The 23,248-nt window shown below is 44.4% G+C and overlaps 1 protein-coding gene across 2 annotated transcripts in view; it reads right to left on the bottom strand.

Moving 5' to 3' along the window:
* Positions 1 to 23,248, bottom strand: part of DISP1 (dispatched RND transporter family member 1) — a 729,704-nt gene that overhangs the window by 357,537 nt on the left and 348,919 nt on the right. For both annotated transcript variants that reach the window (XM_086927950.1, XM_086927949.1), the window contains one exon: positions 18,951 to 19,070. The gene's annotated coding sequence lies outside the window, so the exon portion shown is untranslated. The remainder of the gene's footprint in view (positions 1 to 18,950; positions 19,071 to 23,248) is intronic.

The raw sequence follows: 23,248 nt of genomic DNA, 5'->3' as shown, positions 1-23,248 counted from the left end.
CTTAACCTCCTTGATCAACAATGGTGCACAGATATTGATGAAAAGATAGAGCAGTTTTTCACACAGAATAGAGGTACAGCCCCATTAAATATAATCTGGGATGCATTTAAAGCCACTCTACGTGGAATAATTACATCTAAAGAAATTCCCAAGCAGAAGGCAAGAAGGGGGGAGAAAACCAAACTCCAAACTGAACTCTCTCAGGCAACCCAAGAGCACTATAGGGTCAGATCTACGATCTCTGGGCATAAACTCTCCGAGGCGAAGCGCAAGATGAAGGATTTTTATTATGATCTAGGCGAGATAAATAGTAACCTTTATGCACAAAAGATATACGAGGAGAGTGAGTATACAGGAAAGCTCCTGGCCTGGCAAACTAAAGAAAAGCAGGTCCGTAATAGAATAGACCAGTTAATAGACCCCATCACTAAAATACAAGCTAAGACCACCACTTCCATCGGTGAGCTGTTTCTTAAACATTACAAGGGATATATCAAGCGACTGAGGGGGCTACACCTGACCCTATCATGGAATTCCTACAGCTACTTGAAATACCTAAAATAGATGCTGAGGGTAAGAACTATCTCATACAGGATTTCACACTACTAGAACTAGATGAAGTGATAGAGTCCTTCCCCAATGGCAAGGCCAATGGTGAGGATAGCCTTCCTATTGAATTTTTAAAAACATTTGGGGGAACTTTGCGTAAAGAACTTTTGATATTAGTTAATTATTTACTGCAAGGAAGTCCCCCACCGGATTCTTTTCATACAGCGGTGGTGGTTAGTATTTTAAAAAAGGAAAGGACAAGGAAAATATAAATTCATACCGATCGATTAGCCTCCTGAATACAGATTATAAAATTTTTACAAAACTTTTAGCAAACCGATTAAACAAAATAGTAGGATTACTGGTAGCCCACGATCAGTGTGGTTTTATAGCAGGCAGGCATCTCCATTCCAACACCACATTTTTATTGGGGGCACTAGATTATTTTAAAACTAATAAGGCGAAGGCTCAAATTTGTTTTTTAGATGCGGAGAAAGCCTTCGATCTAGTGTTTTGGGACTGCCTGTTTGCAATTCTACGTAGTTTTAATTTCCCGAATGTTTTCATTTCTCTTTTACGACAACTGTATATGAATTCTAGGGCACAGATTATCGTCAATAATACTAATATTGGGTTCTGTCAGGTTACTAGAGGCATGCGACAAGGATGTCCCTTGTCGCCAATTTTATTCGCACTATTTATTGAACCTCTGGCGATCGCCATCAGGAATATTAAGACCGATACAGCCCCAGTATTAGGAATGACAAATATAAAATTATATGTGGATGATATCGCCCTTTTCATAGACTCCAAACCCTCAAGTCAACAGAAGATTTTAAAAATCTTCTCTGACTTTCAAAAGCTAAGGGGTTATAAAATTAATGTAAACAAAAGAGAAATTATTTTAGCTAACTGCACTGTAGACACTTTAGCACCAGAATTCAGGCGGACATACAATACGGATCCAAAGAGATATCTTGGAATATTTATATCGGATAGTCTAGATGACCTTTTTTCACTTAATTTTTTACCTCTATTAAAAAAGGTAGGCTCACTTTTAGATCGCTGGAATTTACTACCGTTGTCTCTTATGGGACGGGCATCGCTAATTCGAATGTCGGTATTACCCCTTTTAAATTTCCTTTTTAGTGCAATTCCCTGCACAATTCAGGCCTCTTATTTTAAAAAAGTAGAAGCTTTGATCTCCTCTTTCTTATGGGCAAAAAAATCCCGCAGATTTGCACTGAGCACTTTATATTTACCATCCACACAAGGAGGGCTGTCCCTTCCAAATATCAGAGAATATTATTTTGCGTCTTTTGCACATTATAGTTACAGATTTTTCTTTCTAGATTCTCATGAGGCAGATAATTTCTTTATGAAAAGGATGTTGTTGGAATTAAAAATTTCCGACCAGGTTAGAATCACGAAAGATCCAAAGAAAGTACGATATAAATCCCTACAGTGGATTTTTAAGTTGAAAACTCAGTTTTTTTAATTTTATGACTTACCTAATTTAAGTAATAAGACGAATTTAATAAATTTTAGTTTGGGAGATGTTGGTTGCATGGACAAAAATACATTAACTCTTTGAAAGGAGAATGGCTTCGAGAAAATTGAAGACTTCCTGTTGGGAAATAGGTGGAAATCTTGGGATGAAATTTCCAGCCAGTTAATCCACTCGCACTTACCTCTGAACTGGTCATTCATCATGATAAATCAAAAACTTAGAGAACTCGATATAGGAAATTTATTTAATAAAGAAAATATTTCTACTACCCTTAATAACAAAATACAAATAAAATGAGTATCTGGATTAAAATATTAAAAGAAAGTAAAGACCAGGACTTTTCCAGCAAGATTATTGAGAGATGGAAAAAGAGGGAAGATATTACAATCAACCAACAGGTATGGGATAAAATAAATAAATTCAGCAAAACCATTTTTCGAGGAGCAAATTTTAAACATATGCAATTTTACAATAAATGGTTAATATATAGAACCCCGTCCTTTTTACATAATATTTTCCCCCAAGTAGCCGATAAATGCTTCCGGTGTGAAGAAAAAGGCACTTGGAAACACATTGTCTGGAGTATTCAAAAATCCAGGTATTTTGGAAGGAAATAGAAAAATATCTCTCAATTGTGCTTAAAACCAATATAGTATTTGACGACCTAATCCCCATCTTAGGTTGCTCCCCCAGCCACACCCCACATGAGGAGTCCCTTTTTATAGCTTCTTTAATAGCTAAATCCCTTATACTACAGTCCTGGAAAACAGACCTTGTGCCATCCTTTCAGGCATGGAAGGCAAAATTGCTTCGAATCCAGGGTAGGGCAAGAAAATATGCTTTAAGATCAGGGGCTCTCAAAAAATATGACAAATATTGGAGTGTGTTTGATTCTTAGCTTCCCTGTTATCACTCAACCCGACCTATACTACCCTGAAAATATTTATTTGTCTATTAAGACTGTCTTAACTCCGCACGTTGCACTTTACAACCTAGCTACGAAATATTAACTGAGAAGACGCTTATTGTATTGAAATGGTACCTACTGTTTTAATTCTAACAAAATCTTTTGAGTATCACTGTCAGCCTGATTGATTGCTTTTTCACGAACTTTGCACTTTATAACTTAAGTGTTAAAATGATAATTTGTGTAGATGTTTCTAATATTATTTTGCCTCGTACTGTATTAATTGGATTTCAATTGTGTCTTGTTTCCTATATTGTTTTATTTGAACTCTCAATAAATAAAAATAAAAATAAAAGATTCTAAAGGCTCAGCCTGTATTTTTGTGATGGAAATGTCAGATTTATGTATACAAGCAATGCCACCACCCTTTCTGATAATTCTGTCCTGTGTCAGTATCTGGTAGTTCGGGGGGACAAGTAGGTCTAGGCAGGGCGTCGACGAGTCAGAAAGTCATGTTTCCGTTAGAATGATTAAGTCAATGTAATGTACGCTTCATCCCTTGCTTTGTTTTACTCAATGTGTTTTGGGATAGGTGTTTTTTAGGTTCTGTTGAGTCACTTAGTAATTTATTTTTATGTGTACCCACAGTCCTAAAATCTTATTTGTTTAATTGTCTGTATATGAAGCTGATTTTTCTTAATGATTTATTTGATAAAAATACTTCTTTCGTATACACCCTGTGTCTTTGTTTATATGTTTTATGTTGATAACACGATTTGATTAATTTTGATTAATTCACTGTAAGGACGATAAATTGGTCCTTCTCATATTAATTTCAACCAACAAACGTAGATTGAACAAAGTCCCTTGAAGGCACCTTTACCCTTCTTTATTATTAGAGGAGTACAACCCAGACGCCATCTTCCTGACGGAGACATGGCTCACGTCTCACTCAGAGCCAGATATAGTCTCTGCCCTACCCCCCGGGTTCCAAATCCACAGACTAGACCGGACTAAGGGAAGAGCTGGAGGCCTGGCTATCATCCTAAAAGACAAGCACTGCTGCCGCACCACTACCGAAGCTATTCCTGAGTGCAAAGTCTAGCATTCAGCATAAATTTCACTGCAAACATTTCCTTCTCTGGTACTCTGATTTACCGGCCCCCAGAACCAGCCAAGCTGTTTCAAAAATCCCTACCAGATATCATAGCCAACCGAATTTTAACTTCCGCCAACTACACGGTTCTAGGAGATCTTAATTTCCATTTTAACTCCCCCACAGATCTCACCGCCAGGGAATTGATAGACGATCTTGCAGCCCTACAGTTGACCCAGCTGGTCACAGCCACCACCCATGAAAAGGGTAATCTCCTAGACCCAATATTTAGTAATTGCACTGAGCTAATAGTGGGGCAACCTTCCGTCTTCCTTGGTCGGCCCACTTCCTAGTCCCACTTACCTGGCTCACCGACAAGTCCTCCCTACCCACCCCCCCAACCCGTAACCAAGCGTAACTGGAAAAAACTCCCTATAGAGCCTTGGGTAACCAACCTTGAGCGCTCTTGCCCACCATCCTGCATAGACCCCAACCAAGCAAATGAAAACTATGAGAGTTGGGTCAGGGACTCACTAGACACTATCCTCCCTCTACGGAAATCCATACCAAAGAGGCTACACAAAACCGCACCTTGGTTCTCAGACACCTTGAGAGACCAAAAACGCCTCTGCAGAAAAAAAGGGAGAGCTTGGCGACTTGATTTTCACCCTGACAAAAAATCCCAATATAAAGAGGCAATCAAAGCCTATAGAAACGGGGTCAGGATGGCACAGGCCTCTTACTTCGCAGACAAAATTATGGCAGCTAACTCAAAACCTAAGGAGATTTTCCACTTAGTAAAAAACTGCATCAAAGTGAACACTGCCCCCCCCTTGACAAAAACGCTGGAACAATGTAACGAGCTAGCAGACTTTTTTCATAACAAAGTCTCTCAAATATACTCTTCTTTCCCGATAGCAGCCAACAACTCAGGAACACCCAATCATTCTCCTCAGACCACTTCCCCCCCCCCCCCAGACCAGCCTACTCTGGAACGCTTCCCTCCACTAGACCTGGACACCCTTCATAAACTGGCACAGCAAGTTAAATCCGGCTCCCCCCGCGACCCTGCCCCTCCGGAGATACTGCTCCAGGCTAGCCAAGCCATCCTCCCTGTGGTACTGGACCTACTCAACTCCTCCATCTCCTCGTGTACAGTACCCACTGGATGGAAGAGAGCTATGGTTCGGGCACTACTAAAAAAAACCACTCTCAACCCAGAAGACCACTACAGCTACCGCCCAATCTCATTACTTCCCTGGGTAAGTAAGGTGCTGGAGAAGTACATAAATACCCAGCTAGTACAATTCCTGGAAAATAACTTGCTCCTGGACCCAACCCAGACAGGATTTAGGCCCAAGCACGGCACTGAAACTGCCCTGCTTGCGATCACCGAAGAGTCACGAAGGATACTAGATCAGGGAGGACCAGTGGCAGTGATCCTCCTTGATCTAAGTGCGGCCTTTGAAACGGTCAGCTATGCCACCTTGCTGAACCGTCTATGCAACATCGGCGTCACAGGCGATGCTCTAAGGTGGTTTAACTCATTCCTCAACAACAGATCTTTCCAGATCTTTGACGGGGACACAGTATCAGCCAGTAAATCCCTGAACTGTGGGGTGCCGCAGGGCTCCTCACTGAGCCCTGCGCTGTTCAACGTATATATGAGACCACTGGCTGGGATTGTCGAACCATACGGAATAAAAATTGTTTCGTATGCCGACGATACCCAGCTACTGGTCTCACTGGCTCAAGAGGGTACCAGACACACTTCAGCAGGTCTGATGAAATGCCTTGAGGACGTCAAGGAGTGGATGACATGCTCCTCCTTAAAACTTAACGAAGACAAGACTGAGCTCATGCTCCTGGGCTCAGTATCTCCAGTATCTCTCACCCCCCTTTGGCCTCCGTGCCTAGGCACCCCTCCAACTCCCAAGGACAGCGTAAAAAGTCTAGGAGTCTGGCTTGACAAAAACCTCTCCTTCTCCACTCAGGCCACCAAACTTTCCGCCACATGTTTTGGCCTACTAAGAACACTAAGGAAAGTTCTCCCCCTTCTACCTATGGAAGCCAAACAAGTGGCAATACAGGGCCTGATTCAGTCTCGGTTAGACTCGAACAACGCCCTGTATGTTGGAGCTCCAGAGATGACCCTGCGAAAGCTACAGGTGGTGCAGAACTGTGCAGCCCGCACCCTGTTACAGATCCCACGGACTCAGTCGGCTAAACCCGCATTGAACAGCCTACACTGGCTTCCAGTGAGACAGAGAGTGGCATTTAAGGCACTATGTATTGCCCACCGGGCCTTCTGGAAATCGGGCCCAGTTATCATTGACAAACTAGTCACGCAATACCACCCTAAGAGAAACCTCAGATCTACGGAGGCCTTCCTGGCCGTAGTACCCAGAGTAAGGAGAGCTAGGTCCGGAGGTAGGATGTTCTCCTTAAACGCCTCTAAGATGTGGAACTCACTCCCCTTACAGCTCCGGACTAACTCAAACCTACTCTCCTTCCGCAAACAATTGAAAACCTACCTGTTTGCGAGGTCCACCGTACTCTAAATTCCTTCCGTTAGACTCAGCTCTGTCTTATGCTTCAGCGCTTGGACGCCCATCGGGCAGCAACCGCGCTATATAAATGACAATACAATACAATACTATCAGACAGATAGTTGAGTTGCGTGCGAGGGCGGTAAATTCTATTCGATAATGCCAATGAGGTGGAGCTATGTTTAACATGCATTTCAGGGGGGGAAGATTGAAAAACCTCCATTTTTGCCAGCCATTTTTCAGATAAGCACAGCAGATTTTCTTATATCCTTAATGGCTGTGAGCATGGCTTTGTAAGTTTTACAAGATTGCGCGTTGATGTTTAAAAGATCATTATTTGATGGATGGATTCTGATCCTAACCGAATCTAAACTATCAGGGGTGCTAGTTGGTTAAGAGCAGAGTGTCTCTTTAGGGAGTTTAACTTTGGTTATCCCCGTAGGATCTGAGCATATTCTATTAAGTATAGGGATAGTTCCTCGCTTTCCTTTGAGGTTCCCCAGTGCTCCATTTTCGCTGGCTTCCATCATGTTGACAGTTCCCACTGGTGGGTCGGTATCAGTGTTCGAGATAGGCTGGGAGCTCAATTCAAGAGTCGGGGGCATTGTTTCTAGTTGAGAGTTATTGTCCCTGTCTACTTCTCGGTTGGCACCATGACAAAGACTATGTACTACATTGGGGGGCAAGATTTTAAGCGTCACAGCGAGATCAGTCTGTTGTGATTCTATCGCCATGTCAGCTTCAGAGTCCTTAACGTTCAAGAAGTTGTCATCCTGACGAACTTATTGCGGTTCGGTATTGGTGTTACTGCTGATCGACGTGAGGGCATTAGCATTAGACTGTGAATTCCTGATTATCTGCAGTAACATTTGATTTTCATCCATGTTGGTGTTTCTGCTGACAAGCGCAAGGGCGCTACCATTGGTATTAACCTGTGAGTTACTGTTTTCCTGAAGAGGAATTTGAGTTTCATCGCTAGAATTGTAGCAGACTGTCGCTGTAGTTTGGATTGGGTGATTAGATCCCATCTCTCTGTCAATTTCAACTGTGGCCATAGTCGGTATGTTCACAGGTGGCACAGTGCTAGCTTGGGGCTTGGTGTTAGGCTGGATTCTTTTTAGAGTGGTGCTGCTGAGGACGTAGTTTTTTAGTGTTAAGAAAATTTCGTCAAAGAGTTCCAGATCTTTATTGGCAGCTTGGATGAGAAACGTGCCATTTTTATAACCCGTAATATTTAGAGTAGCCCTACATTTCCTAGACGGGGTAATGACCAACTTCGTTCCATAGGGAATGTTTTTTGTTTCTTGAATTTTCAGTAGGTTATTTATTGCGCCCCTCCATCTGGCTGTTTTCGTAGAAAAGAATATAAAGTCGTTTATAAACGTGCCATTTTTTTGGTTAAAGGAAGGGTCAAGTATCAGTGTTTCTGATAGATACATCTGCCGTGTGGATTCCTCACCTTGTGAATATCCCCCTTGCGCCAGCAACATTCGGAAATTCTTTTTCGTAGCCTCGCGCCGACGTGGATTGGACGTCACAGAGACACGGCTCCGCTCGCGACTCCGCTGACGTCACCGACGCCTATAATAGGCCCACGCCGGTGTGATGACATCAGTTCCCTTTTTTCTGCGTCGTCGACGCTAACGGTTATCGGGAATCTCTGTAGCCTACTGGTACATTGTTGCCGTTTTGTTACTTAATTCTGCTTCTCTGTATCCTGTCTCTTCGAAGATGTCATCCAAGAAGACTGGCTTCAAGCCCTGCAGGGAGTGCGGTAAAATGATGTCCATTACCGACCCCCATGAAGACTGCATCTGGTGTTTAAGTTCCGACCATGATGTGGAGGATTGTTCTTCATGTCGGAAGATGAATCCGGAGGCCCTGAGGGAGAGAGAAGCCAAACTTCTGGTTGCTAAGGTGAAGGCTGGAAAGGAGAAGTCGTTGAGGTCTCGTTCTCGAAGGGCGAGGTCGAAGTCCAGGGCGAGGTCGAGATCTGCTTCTCGAGAGAGGTCGTCTTCGAAGTCGGCGTCGGATCATGTTTCGAAATCGAAGAAGAAGCACAAGAAGAGGAGACATGAGTCCCGACGTCGGTCTGGTAAGGAGTCGGGCTCGAGGTCGAGGTCACCGAAGAAGGTATGTTCGAAGGTGGTTACCCTCGAAGTCTCTGAGCATGAAGGTTGAGGCCTCGCCATCTGAGTCGCGTGGGCGGTCTCCATCTCCGGCTCCGAATGCTTCACCGGTTCCGAATCCGTCTCCGGCGCCGTCCCCGGCCCGAGAAGAGGAAGAGGCCCGGGAGGATGTGGATTCTGCGCTTGTCGAAGAGCCGAATTCGATCCCTCCTCAGGACCGGCCTGATGGTTTTCAGCCGCCCTTTCCTGCTCCAGGCCAGGACCCTTCAGCGTTTCTTAACGCAATGTATGGTGTCTTCTCAAGGGCGTGGTACCCCTCTGGTGCACCTTCGGGTCCCATGGGTCCGTTGGCATTCAGCCTGGGAGTTCCTCACTCCTATCCTCCGGCTATGCCTTACATGCCGGCTCCGACACCGCATTGGCAGTTCCCGGCTCCGCCTAAGTCGTCGACGCCGATTCCGGCGTCGCCTGCTCCTGATCATCCTCGAGGGCATTCTTCTGTGCCGTCGGATTCGATACCGGCGCCGGCCCCGAATCCGTCGAAGCCGCAGGTGGATCCGGCTGCGAGGCGTGTAAAGGAGAGGTCAAGAAGGGAAGCACAACGCCTTTTGGAGGAGCAGAGATACATGGACTCACAGTCTGATGTTGAAGAAGGTGAACTAGAGGACAGCTGTTTTGAGGAATTGGCGGATTCAGGGACCCTTGATTTCTCTCCAGAGTGGGAGTTGCCCTCAGGCTCAGGTGCTCCCTCTAAGGATATCCAGCCTTACCATCTGATTATGAGGAAGGCTGCTGCGCTTCTTCAATTGACTCTGCCTACAGTGGAGTTCAAGTCTAATATCCTCACAGAAGTCTTGCATTCGCCGAATTCTGTGGTTGAGCCTTTACTTCCATTCAATGATGCCTTGACTGATCCTATTATGGAAGTGTGGAAGAAACCTTTGTCGGCTCCTCCGGTTTCAAAGAGTGTTGCGAGGAGGTACAGGGCCGCTCCTGAGGACCCGGCTTTTCTGTCTTCACATCCTTCGCCAGAGAGCCTGGTCATTCAGGCTGCCTGTTCAAAGAAGAGTCTTAGTGCCTTTGTTCAGGTTCCTTGTGAGAAGGAAGCAAAGAAACAGGACCAGGTGGCAAAAAAGACCTTTTCATCGGCTAGTATGGCCTTGAAGTCAACTAATGCCACATGTCTAATGGGAAGGTATGTGCATGCTTTAATGGACTCCTTGCGTATACTGGCTCCAAAAATTCCTGACGCCAACCGGAAGGATTTTGAGGAGGTGATTTCTGACACTCAGGCGGCAGCCCGCCAGGTAATTCAAAGTGGTCTGGACACTGCTGACTCTGTGGCTCGTATTATGGGCACCGCTGTTGCCACTAGGAGGTCAGCCTGGTTGAAGTCATCGGACTTTTCGGCTGATGTTCAGGCGACTCTGCTTGATCTTCCTTTTGATGGCTCAGGTCTCTTTGGGAAGAAGGCGGATGCGGCTCTTGAGAGATTCAAGGATTGCAGAGCAACAGCGAAGTCTTTGGGCCTCCAGATCAGGGGCGCTTCTTCCAGCAGAAGGTTCAGGGGCTTTGGTCGCTCCTTTCGGAATTTCCGGCAAGGCCAACAGCAGCAGCAGCAACAGCAGCAGCAGCAGAATTCAGTGTACAGATCGTACAGGGGAAAGCAAAGAGCGCGTCCTCGTGGACGTCACCCCTCCTCTTCCTCCACCTCTTCCAACCCCCCTGCCGCAGAAAAGCAGCCCTAGATCCGCCATACAGGATCATGTGGGTCCGGTTGGGGGTCGGCTTACCCATTTTCTACAGGATTGGGAATCGGTTACGACAGATCTTTGGGTTCTCAATCTTGTAGAAAATGGGTATGCCCTTCCCTTTCGGGAATTTCCCCCTGTTTACCCTCCTTGTCAAGGTTTTTGCTCCGAGGAACATCTGTCTCTTCTGCAGGAGGAGGTTCTAACTCTGTTACGAAAGGGTGAGATAGAGGTGGTCCCAGAGCAGGAAAGGGGTCAGGGATGCTACTCCCGGTATTTCCTGATCCCCAAAAAGGATGGCAGGCTTCGTCCAATCCTGGATCTCAGGATCTTGAATCTCTATCTGAAGCAGGAGAAATTCAAGATGCTCACCCTTGTTCAGGTTCTTCAAGCGTTGATGGAAGGAGACTGGATGGTGTTGCTCGACTTGCAGGACGCATATTTCCATATACCCATCCTGAAGTCGCACAGGAAGTATCTCCGTTTCACGGTTGGGTCGCAGCACTACCAGTTTGCGGTCCTTCCGTTTGGTCTTACTACTGCGCCTCGAGTCTTCACCAAGGTGATGGCGGTGGTGGCAGCTCATCTCAGGAGGTCGGGGATACCTGTGTTCCCTTATTTGGACGACTGGCTCATCAAGGCGGAGTCGTCAGAGAAGGTGCTCCATCATCTGCAAGAGACAACTCAGTTGTTGTTCAGGTTGGGTTTTTCGATAAATGTACCCAAGTCTCACCTGGTGCCCTCCCAGCGCAACCTGTTCATAGGTGCCGTACTGGACACTACTGTTTGTCGTGCATTCCCTCCACCTCAAAGGATTCGCGACATACAGGAAATGATTCCTTTGTTTTTCCCTGGAGCGGTCGTTCCAGTCCTGAAGGTCCTTCGCCTGCTCGGTCTGATGGCTTCTTGCATTCTCCTGGTCAACCATGCACGCTGGCACATGAGGGCACTCCAGTGGTGTCTCCGCAGCAGTGGTATCAGCACAACGGAGATCTCGGGGAGTCGGTGAAGATCTCCAGAGAAACTGCAGCGGATCTGTCTTGGTGGAGCGTGGAAGGCAACCTGTCGCAAGGGAAGCCTTTCCATCTACCTCCATAGGTGGCCACGGTGATAACGGATGCATCCACTCTAGGGTGGGGTGCTCATCTGGGGGATCTGGAGGTCAAGGGTCTTTGGTCTCCAGAGGAAAGGTTGCTTCACATCAACCTTCTAGAGTTGCGGGCGATACGTTTGGCGCTCAAGGCCTTCCTCCCTTCCCTTCGCGGTCAGTCGATCCAAGTCCTGACGGACAAGACGACCGCGATGTGGTACATCAACAAGCAGGGAGGAGTGGGGTCGCAGTGTCTCTGCAGAGAGGCTCTGCGTCTCTGGTCCTGGGTTCAGGACCACCAGATTTTTCTGATGGCAAATCATCTGGCCGGGGTTCTGAACGTGCGTGCAGACAGTCTCAGCCGGCAGTTCTCTGCCGACCACGAGTGGAGGCTTCATCCGGAGGTGGTTCGTCACGTCTTTCGGACGTGGGGGACTCCTCGGGTGGACCTGTTTGCCACTCGCGAGAATGCTCACTGCCAGTCATTCTGCAGTATACAGTATCCGATGCAAGGAGCCTTGGGGGACGCGTTTCAGTTGAGTTGGGGAAATCAACTCCTTTACGCGTTTCCTCCCATACCCATGATTCCTCGGGTTCTGAGGAAAATTCGCCAAGACCGGGCCCAAGTTATATTGGTCGCCCCGGATTGGCCAAGAAGGGTGTGGTATACAGATCTACTCCACCTCTCCTCTCACCCGCCGCTCCGTCTCCCTCTCAGGGCAGACCTCCTCTCTCAGATGGAGGGGCAGGTTCTACACCCCCACCTCCAGACATTGCACCTTCATGCCTGGAGATTGAACCTGATTTCCTATTCTCTCACACCTGATGTGGTGGATGTCATTTTGTCTGCCAGACGTGACTCCACTAAGACTGTCTATTCTTATAGATGGTCTAGGTTTGTTATTTGGTGTGGTGAGAATGATATTGACCCGTTAAGAGCCCGCTTATCAGATGTGCTCCGGTTTGCTCTTTCTTTGGCGCAACAGGGGCTGGCAGTTGCCACAGTTAAGGGCTATCTTTCGGCGCTGTCGGCATTTATTTGTTTGCCTGATCAGCCCTCTCTTTTTAAGTCTCCTGTAGTCTTGAGGTTTTTGAAGGGTCGTGTAAACAAGTTTCCTCCTACTCCTTTTATTGTACCTCAGTGGGACTTGAATCTTGTTCTGACTTTTCTGATGGGCTCTCCCTTTGAGCCTCTTCATAAATGCCCTATGAGGCTTTTAACCTTTAAGGCAGTTTTCCTAGTTGCTATTACCTCGGCAAGGAGGGTGAGTGAGCTTCAAGCTCTAAGTTCCAAGCCCCCGTTCCTGACCATATATGCTGATCGGATGGTTCTAAGGACCAGGGCTGCTTTTCTTCCTAAGGTGGTGACTCCTTTCCATCTTGGTCAATCCATTACCCTCCCTACCTTTTATCCTCCCCCGCACCCTTCCAAGGAAGAGGAGAGGTTGCACCGTCTGGACCCTAAGAGGGCGGTGTCTTTTTATTTGGACAGAACTAAAGACTGTCGCTTGGATGATCAACTCTTCATTGGCTTTGCTGGCTGCAAGAAGGGAAGAGCGGTCCATTAAAGAACTTTATCAAGATGGATCGTTCTGTGTATAAAGATCTGCTACTCTTTGGCCGGTAAGGAACCTCCAGAGGGTATTAGGGCTCATTCCACTAGAGCTAGGTCGACATCCTCTGCTTTAGCTAGAGGTGTTCCTGTGGAGGACATTTGTAGGGCGGCAACCTGGTCTTCCCTCCACACTTTCGCGAAGCATTACTGCTTGGATACCGAAGTCAGGAGGGACGGCCACTTTGGGCGCTCTGTCCTTCAGGATTTCCTGGTTTAGAAGAGTGGACACCCTCCTCCGGGAGTGGGGACTGCTGTGGGACTCTATTCACAAGGTGAGGAATCCACACGGCAGATGTATCTATCAGAAGAACAAGTTACTTACCTTCGGTAACGCTTTTTCTGGTAGATACTATATCAGCCTGTGGATTCCTCACTGACCCACCCGCCTCCCCGTTGTCCACTCTTCTATGCCAGAGTTATTGTACTGTAATGTATATTTATTTTGATGTCAAGGAAATGTTTCATTTGCTTTCCTGCATTTACTTTGCACTGTGTGTTTTGCCTTGACTATTGTATACTGTGTATACTGTGTATATATCTACTGTCATTGGTCCGTCCGTGTGCCTCGATGGCACGGAAAAAAGGCGGAACTGATGTCATCACGCCGGCGTGGGCCTATTATAGGCGTCGGTGACGTCAGCGGAGTCGCGAGCGGAGCCGTGTCTCTGTGACGTCCAACCCACGTCGGCGCGAGGCTACGAAAAAGAATTTCCGAATGTTGCTGGCGCAAGGGGGATATTCACAAGGTGAGGAATCCACAGGCAGATATAGTATCTACCAGAAAAAGCGTTACCGAAGGTAAGTAACTTGTTCTTCAGGGTTAGATCTGAGAAGGTTGTGTTTGAAGGTTTTGGAGGCATTTTTAGAGATAGTGGGAGGGTAAATTATCTAGTATGAGTTTGTACCTTCCGGTTTTAGGGGTTGACCTGGCATTGTGGAGGACTACAGGTGTTAGGATCAAGCTATCCTATACGTAGCTGTAAAAAGTGACACTAACTCTCGAATAAGAGGTTTCCTTTTAATCAACTAGTAGTCAGAGTTGAGCCACACTTTTCAGCTTCCCTAGTATGATAAAAACAGATTACATTTTTTTTTGTAGAGGTTTTGCCCCTTCCAAGATGGCTACCATGTAGTATTAAACTGCTGTGTAGTCCTATGTCTCTGTTTATGGAACCAGTTTAGAGTATCTTAGTCCTTTGACTGTTTTTAGGACCCCTTCTCCTTGTTGTAGTCCTCTGTGCACTATTATACCTCTGCTGAGTTAAGGGAATTATAGTATTTTCTCTATTTCCTTACTGCTCCCATAGACCAGAGCCAGAGTCTAGCACCAACAAAGCCTCTAAACAGACTCGCAAAATGGTGGCTGCACTTCCCATACAAATCACAAACAGGGTGTGACTACAAAAAGCACAATAACAAATAATCCCTACAGCTATCCCACTTGCGACCAGTCAGTTACACAAAACCACTCATTTCCTCTGGGTACATCAAAGCGCCTCACCGTTTGATTTGGCGCAGGTGCTGACCTTCCTGCAGTGATCCAGCCTGGCTCTCAATTATTCCTGTATAGTCTCTCTTGCCGAGTCCTTCAGCCTCGCATATGCCTCGCTAGTTGATAATATAGTTAGGCCCATAGCTAACGGGTTCACTATAGCCTCTTGGAATATAGCCGGACTGGCAAAAAAAAGGGATATGTTAGGCTGGACGGACTTTCTCTGTAATAATGATATTATACGTCTCCAGGAAACTTGGTGTACAGATCATGTCAACTTCGAGGGGTTCGTTTCCTACGATTTACCTGCATTGCACTCGATAGCCGGTAGAGCAAAGGGCGGGCTGTTAATACTTATGTCAAACAATCTGCCGTTAGAAGTTAAAAAGTTTTTAAATGTTGGGTGTCATTCACAGGTACTTTGGCTACACCAAAAGAAATGCCTGGGTTGTTTTGGTTATTAACTTCTATAATAATTTGTTTGATTGTACACGCTATAAATTAGTCACAGAATTGGAGACTGTAATTGGTAAATTGAGCACCGAAGAAGATGTCGACTTTCATATAAAATGGGTCGGAGATTTTAATACGCCAACATGCCCTTTATCTATGACCAAGGTTTGTGGGTTCAGGAATGATATAGGCGACGATTGTGTGCACTTCCCACATAACCCCTATGGAGATACATTAAACACCGTTCTGGCTAAACTTGACCTGGATATAATGCAGTGTGCAAGAGACGGGTTTGGGAAACTGATCCCAACCTTCACAGATAGAAATGCAAACACTATAATCGATCATGTATTGGTTTACGCAAATATTGTCCCCTTTTGCACCACTCCATGGATTGAAGAATTACTACTTAGTGACAACAACTGCATTATCATGCCATTAGCTGTGTGGGTCAATAGATCCCCAGCAATACAAACTATAGTGGGCAATATTGCCCCGTGTAGACCAAATGGAACCAGAATAAATGGAAAGGTGTCAACCCAGATAAGTTACTAAAAAATATTGTCTCTGAATGTAATACTGAGATATTTGAGAACATGGATGTTAATACTGAACCAGCACAGATTTTAACGGACTTTTGCAAAATTAATGGAATTATTGATACTATTTTGACTAAGACATCAAATAAGAAACTCACTCAGAACAGAGGTTGGTTCAATCACGCTTGTACCCTCTCATTGAACCAATTAAAACAAGCACTGTCTTGCAGCAACAGGGATATGGCACTTGTAAAAAATTTAAGAGTGGATTATAAATTAAAATTAAAACAGAAGAGGAGAGAGCTCCAACAGGGGGCCTGGGACAAACTAGCTCTGGCTGCAAATACATCAAATAGCCAGTTGTTCTGAGAAACAGTCAATTCTCCTTTTTTGAAAGATGAGGTAGTCCCTGAATTGATATCCCATGTTAGTAGCGAGGCATGGGATGGTACACTTTTCTAGCATTTTTAACCCAGGTGATATAACTACAAAGGATTTTATTAACCCAAGTATCTGGCCGATTATGCCTCTAAATATTACACTAGCTGAGGTAGAACAAGGAATTAACATCAGTAAGGGAGGGAAAGCCCCTGGCCCGGACGGAGTTCCAGTAGATGTTTATAAAGCCATACCTGCTCTTTGGTGACCCATACTAAATAGAGTTTTTAATGCTGCTGTAACAGAGGGCGCTCCCCCTACCTGGGGCGAATCTATCATTATCCCCATATATAAGAAGGGGAATAAATCTGAAGCCAAAAACTACCGGCCAATCTCTCTCTTAGATTCATCAATTAAAGTTATGAGTAGGGTTCTACTGGTCAGGCTCGTGGAGTGGGCTGAGGACAATGGGATTTTAACACAGACCCAATATGGTTTTAGGAAAGGGCGGGAACCCTTGAACAGTTCATTCATTTAGAATTGTTAGTCTGAAAATATACATGTGCTAAGCAAGGGTCCCTCTACCTATGTTTCGCTGACCTCAGCAGCGCATTTGATCTAGTGGATCATGCCATACTTTGGCCGATTTTACTTGATCTTGGAGCCCCAGAATCCATTATTTACTTCTTGGCAAGGCTTTATGAAAAATTACTAACATCAGTACGGTATGGCCAAAGGGGCGAGTGTACCCCTAAATTCAATGTTAAATGTGGCATCCGACAAGGCTGCGTCCTCGCACCATTGCTTTTTACACTTTTTATAAATGAAGTTGACGCAGCACTTAAACTTGTAAAGTCGGATGCACCTCAGGCGGAGGGCCAGGACGTGCCCGTTCTGCTTTACGCAGACGATGCTGTACTTTTATCCAGAACGCCAGTAGGCCTACAGCGGCTAATAGATATGTTTGCTGATTTTATCAAGGGTAGGAAGTTGCAGATCAATAAGACAAAAACTTACACTATGGTCTGTGGTCCGAGGCCAGGGAGAACTAAATCCTTTTTTATAGAGGGGCACAAAATACAAACTGTGGACAAGTTCTGTTATCTAGGGATAACTTTCTCTGGTGATGGTAAATGGTCGCAAGAGATGACGAACGTCCGGGCCAAGATGTCAAAAAGTGTACATGGGGTTTTTAGGTTTGCATTGAAATTAGGGGACCGTCGAATTAAAGATATAACGCATATCTACCAATCTAGATGTACCTCTATTGCACTATATGGTATGGGGGTATTTTAATGGTGAATTGCAAAAAGAGTAAATTATGTTTCTTAAAAAGCTGCTCTGTCTACCTACCTCGGCGTCTACCGAACTAATCCACAGTGAAGTGGGGATTGATTATTTGACGGACTTAATTGCGCTCAGACCGTTAATGATCTGGAGATCAATATGGTTGAAGGAAGAGACTTTATTTAACAGAATGATTATTAAAGATTGTCTTGTCTCCGACTAGATAACTGTCTTAAGATCCCCTGGCTTAATTATATAGCACATACCTTTAAGGATTTATTTAAATCAAGTATCCTGGATAACCCTAATAAAGTGTTGCCCTGCACAAAGTAGAAATGATGAATACGTTTCAGTGGCATAGAAAGAAGGCGCGCATGAGAAACGTAGGGCAGCAAACAACTTGCCAGTTTTATTACTCTTATCTAGACTCTGAGGGTTTCCAAACCTATTTGAGCCAGGTAACCAGATCCTCGCACCGTTTTGTTCTTACAAGAATGAGACTAGGCCTTGTTCACCACCTGGTAGCATTCCCTTGAGTAAAACCGCATCCTGTCTCCCCTTGTCCCTGTGACGGACGTACAAAACAAAGCACTTTGCACTTTCTCCTCATATGTGATTTGTATCTGAACCTCCGTATTGTTTTCTTGAAACCCCTGTTCAAAAAAATACTGCACTTTGACTACGGAAGCTGCCGTGAGTTTGTTGTTTACAATGCGAGAGCCTGATGTTTGTTTTTACACTGCAACATTTATTCTGAGATCAATTTATGCAAGGAAAAGTATGTTGTTTTAAGCTGTATTATTAACCATGACTGTATTCCTTTTATTTGACGTGCTGTAACCGAATTTTAATAATTGTATTTTTATTGTGCTTTTATGGTTGTTTTATCTGAACCGAATAAAGCTTATTGAATCGAAATGAATAAATAATGGCCACCTTCAGAGAGGGGAGGGGGTACTGACAGATGCTGCAAAGTACATAGCTGCAACGTTACTCTATGTCATGACTTCTTAGAAGCATCATTTTGCATTGAGGGGAAGTCACACTTATTCCCGTCCTATCCAATCCCTCAACATTTTATATATGCCTCTTCAAATATTAAGATGACAAGTTTTGTTAATTGCTTGAATGGGGTACATGTGACTTGGGGCACTGAGTAGTTTGGGACTTATCAAATCACAGCTCTGACCATTAAAAGGTCTACGGTCGGTCTTTTCCTAGTTACCATATCGATGTTCTAAGGCATGCATTCATTTTTCTGGGCCTGGAGTCTCAGATAGCTTATACAATGTATAGCCCTGCAAAAATCATTCCTGATGCCTTTCTACCAATCTCCACATCTAAGAGCACACACAAATTAGTGGTGAAACCCCAACCTGGAAGAATAGTATGAAAAAAGCATGTTCACTGGAGACCAGATTCCTCCCTTCTCAATGACAATATACAAGGCCATATCCCCAGGCAAATATTTGGGAGAATGTCTTGAAGGATACACCAAGATATCAATTTACTTGGTACAGAACTGATTCAGACTTGGTTATGTAGCGAAAACCATTCTGTGGCTGAAGGTGAAGAGGTACTTATGACCAGCATAAAAGAACCTACCATATAGACAAAGGATCTCGGAAGGCACGGTTGGGGCTGTGAGAAAGTCGTAGAAGCGGCATTTGAAGTTCAGAAAATTTGAGATAGTCTTCTCTCTCAGACAACGTTATGGACAAAGCTCTGAAAAGGAAACAACATTGACATTGTTTAGAAGGGATTACCCATCGCAAATACTTGCAATAAAGCCGACAATGTACAAAATAATGGAGTCAATTTAATCGTAACAAGTGCACATTTGCAAGCCTTCCCTCCTTCCATGTCTTTAAGATCAATGGATCTCTTGTTATGTCTGTTTACTCTTTATCTTGGTTTCAATTTTAACAATTTGGCAGCATCGACAAGAGGACTTTGTCTGCAGATGCAGCAGGATACATTAGGAAGTGTGGCTTTGGTGGTTTGCCGAGAAGACATAAAAGCAGATGGCAACAGCTACATGTGTTCAGAAAATGATGGGGAGGTCTTGCTTCACAGATTGGTATGTTTTTAAATTAACAACACATTGACTGATTATAATTTATCAGGCGTACAGTGTTAGTAGCAGCTTGTATACTTATTGAAAATGGTTTGCACAAAATACAATGACACACAAAGTACACTGTAATACTGTAATGTAGCCAATACTAAGGATGACACTGCCACCTTGACCGAGTCGGCTATTATCAAGAAAGTCCTAGGTACAGTCATTTATGAAGTATGTCCTAGATACAGTCGCTTTTGAGAAAAATATGGTCCCAAAGCACTGCCAACTTAAACTCGCAGTATGCAAGGGCATGCATTTATAGATAGTAAGAAATTTGGCAGGTGCGACACACATCGGAAGTGTTAGGTGATGTGTGAGGACGAGAGATGTGCTCCAGGAAATATTAACTTGAAAGGAAAGACTAAAGGAAGAAGGCAAAGAAGGGAATTTGACGCAAAATCAAGGTCCGCAGAGCGTGGAGATAGGGGATATGTGTATGTGCATGTGTTGTACATGTGGACAAGAGCTGTGCTGCATTCACGGCACAGCTAAGATGTTAGTTGCAAGATGGCATGGACATGAATTCACCAAAATGCAAGGGGTAGCTAAGTGACACACACCCTTTGACCTCAATGACATCACAAGAAGTGGCATCATATGAATACTTGACACTGAATTATCCCGGAAAATCATGTTAAATGACCGGATATCACAATAACTGGCATTGCTGAAGATCCATAAAAACTGCATAATTAATTTAACAACACAGACAACCGTCCATTTTAGGGAGTGCATATATTATGATGCAGATCCGGTCCTTGAAATTGTTGGGGTGTAATACGTGCCCTGCATTGTAGTGAACGAAGCGAGTGAGCCAGATCTCTATGAGGTGGATTCATAGAGTGGGAGTTCTCCCCCTGAGTAAATGTTGTAAAATGGCACATTTTAAAGCACAATTTTTACACGAGACATAGGATCTGAAAGAGCACCTATTAAATATTCAAGCCCTTTCATGGTGTGCCAAATTAAAGAAACCAGACTCTCACTGTGAGCAGACCTCATTTTTTTCAAAATGTACTAAGGGTACCCCATATGACAAAAATTACCTGCAAGTGTGTCAGGGACAGCATTTTGTCATCAGTGTCCCATATGACAACGGTGTCCTAATTTTTCCCCAAAATGCATACAATATGTTAGCGCTGGAATTTTGTCATTAATGAAGTCAATGTACCAGTAGTGACGCTTATGTTAAAAATTAACACAGAACGTCAAGGTCAGCATTTTGTCATAGGTGCTTGTCATGATAAGTATAGCCTTCAAATTCCAGAGCCAGTATTTTACCATGTGTCCTTCTATAAGACCAGAATTACCTTCAGTATGCCAGGGCTCACTTACATTCACTCACACTAATTCATTCATTCTCACTCCCTTGTACTCAATCTTACTCTTACTCCATCATTCTCACTCACTTATTCTCATTCACTCAGTCATCATTCATACTCATTCACATTTGCTCATACTTGTTCAGACTTATTTACACTCCGCTTTACTTGTTCCCATTTAATCTCAAACACTAACTCATTTCATACTCACTGTTACCCATTCTCACTTTCATCCACTGACACTCCCTCACACTCATTCTTACACATTCATACTCATTTGCAGTCACTCTTACTCACTCGATCTGATTCATTACCAATCTTACCCACTAGCTGTTCCAGACACACACACTTCTGCTCACCCACATATGCTTACACAAACTCACACATATACACAGGCTCTTCCACATGAACACCTTCTCAGCTGCAAGCACTCAGACAATATACATTTATTTTATTTTATAGGTTTTAAATAGCGCGAACAAGACTCTTGCGAGTATCAGAGCGCTTTACAAGTCATAAGTAGAATGCAGGATATAATATACAGAGATCTGTGTGAGCATAATCAAAAGAAAAACAGTACTAAGCTTGCGCAAAAAAAAGGACGAATATGATGCGCAGGAACACATCAACTAATAAAATACGGAAAATAGTCATAGTGTTCACGTGAATTTAGCCATGAGGATCGCTTTCACTTCTCTTTTGAAGGAGGCAGTGGAAGGCATCATTCTTGTTTCACTGGGCAAAGCGGTCCATATCCTTGGTGCTATACTGGAAAAGGACCGGTTATACGTTTTTTTCTTGGCAAAACGTTGAGGTTGTAGGAGAAGAGTCTTGGCACTCCTGGAGGCTCTGCTGCCCGCAGAGAGCACCAGTTTCTGAGCTAGGTAGTGTGGGGCATTGTGGTAGAGGGCTTTGTGCGTCATAAGCATGTTTTACTTAACTCAGCTGCCAGTTAAAGCCAAGTCCCCGCTAGCTATTCTCCATTGTTTACTACACTAACAGTGACAATAGAGTAATATTCACTATTAGTGTAATAAAATAATGGGCAGAAAATAAGAGGGGAGAGCCCGGATGACCATTCTGGCAAGCCGCCCATGTGTTCTTGGCACTAAATTTGCCACCTATGAGTTCAGGGGGTAGCAAAGACTGTGCCAGGGGTTTGAAGCTGCGACCCTTAAAATACATCCATGTAAGATTGTGTCACAGACTGGGCAGTTAGCCATTTCCAAAAGTTAGAGTGAATCACAGTAATGATAAAAGTTATCTGATTGGAATAAAACATGTCTTTATCCCTCCCGCAGAAGGGAAGTTAGACCTTAATATTCCCAAGTTTTGGCTGTGATAGAGTTCTACATTTTTACCTTTTGGACAAGAAACCTTTTTATGGCTTGATAGTTCATCAGGATTATTTTAATTACAGAAGCAGCTGTGCTTCAGTAAAGATTTGTTTTTCCTATTGCTTCAACACTGCGGTTCAGCGCATTTCAGGCCATGCCCCCATCTCCATACAAGTGGTCTTCTTAAATATCCAGCGTGTGACTGTGCAGCCGTCATGCCAAAGGAGTACCTGTCTGTGCCACACATGCTGCTCAGCAGGACCCCAGGCTGAGCAAATTTCCTACTCAAGGGCGGAAGTGCTTCAGTTCTGGCCCAGAGATAAGTTGTGTCCCATCACTTTGGTATCTAATAACCTATAGGGTCCTTTTCTTGCATCTTTTACCATTGTCAGTTCCTTCCCAAACACTACACAGATATTAGAAGCTTTGTTTCTTCCTCACACATAGGCACATTGTTCCTTACCGAAACGTGATTTCATGATGCATCCGCCCTTGATTTTATGTCTGCCATCCCAGTAAGCTACTGATTCATAGGACAGATTTGCGAAAGTAAGCGAAGCAGAGGCCTCGCTATTACAGTCTGCAATTCCATCGCATGTACCACTCTTTCTAATCTGCCCTTATGCTGTTTTCACTCACTCTTTCTGGAGCTTTCGTATACCACCCGAATGGCCCCAAGGGGACCTTTGAACAGGAGCTATTGATCTTGCTGCTTTCCTTGATCTTTAAATCTACATCTTTCATTTTGTTAGACCTGAATATTCGCCTGAACACCACGGTCAACATGGAGATGAGCTCCTTCTGTGATTCCAGCGAGTCCTTTGACCAACATTTATTTTCTAAGGGCCCCTATTCAGATGGACGGGATCTTCATGATTCGATTTTTTCTAATACTCACCAGATCAGAATTGATATTCCTCCCTCTCTCCTCTATGTGCATCATTCTGCTGTTCCTTTCTTAGTATCCATACCCCTCGTATCTAAGGAAAAGTCTGAGCCTAAGACACCGGGCCATGGGAAGAGATCCACTCCAGCAATCTCTCTCCTATTCTACAGAGCTTTACCCTCACTCTAATCACTCATGTTATATTGGTGGATGCTCCTTCAATCAGCGGCTTA

Source organism: Lissotriton vulgaris, chromosome 6 (assembly GCF_964263255.1).
Source record: "Lissotriton vulgaris chromosome 6, aLisVul1.2, whole genome shotgun sequence".
Taxonomy (NCBI): Eukaryota; Metazoa; Chordata; class Amphibia; order Caudata; family Salamandridae; genus Lissotriton; species Lissotriton vulgaris.
This window is presented reverse-complemented; position numbering and strand designations above follow the sequence as displayed.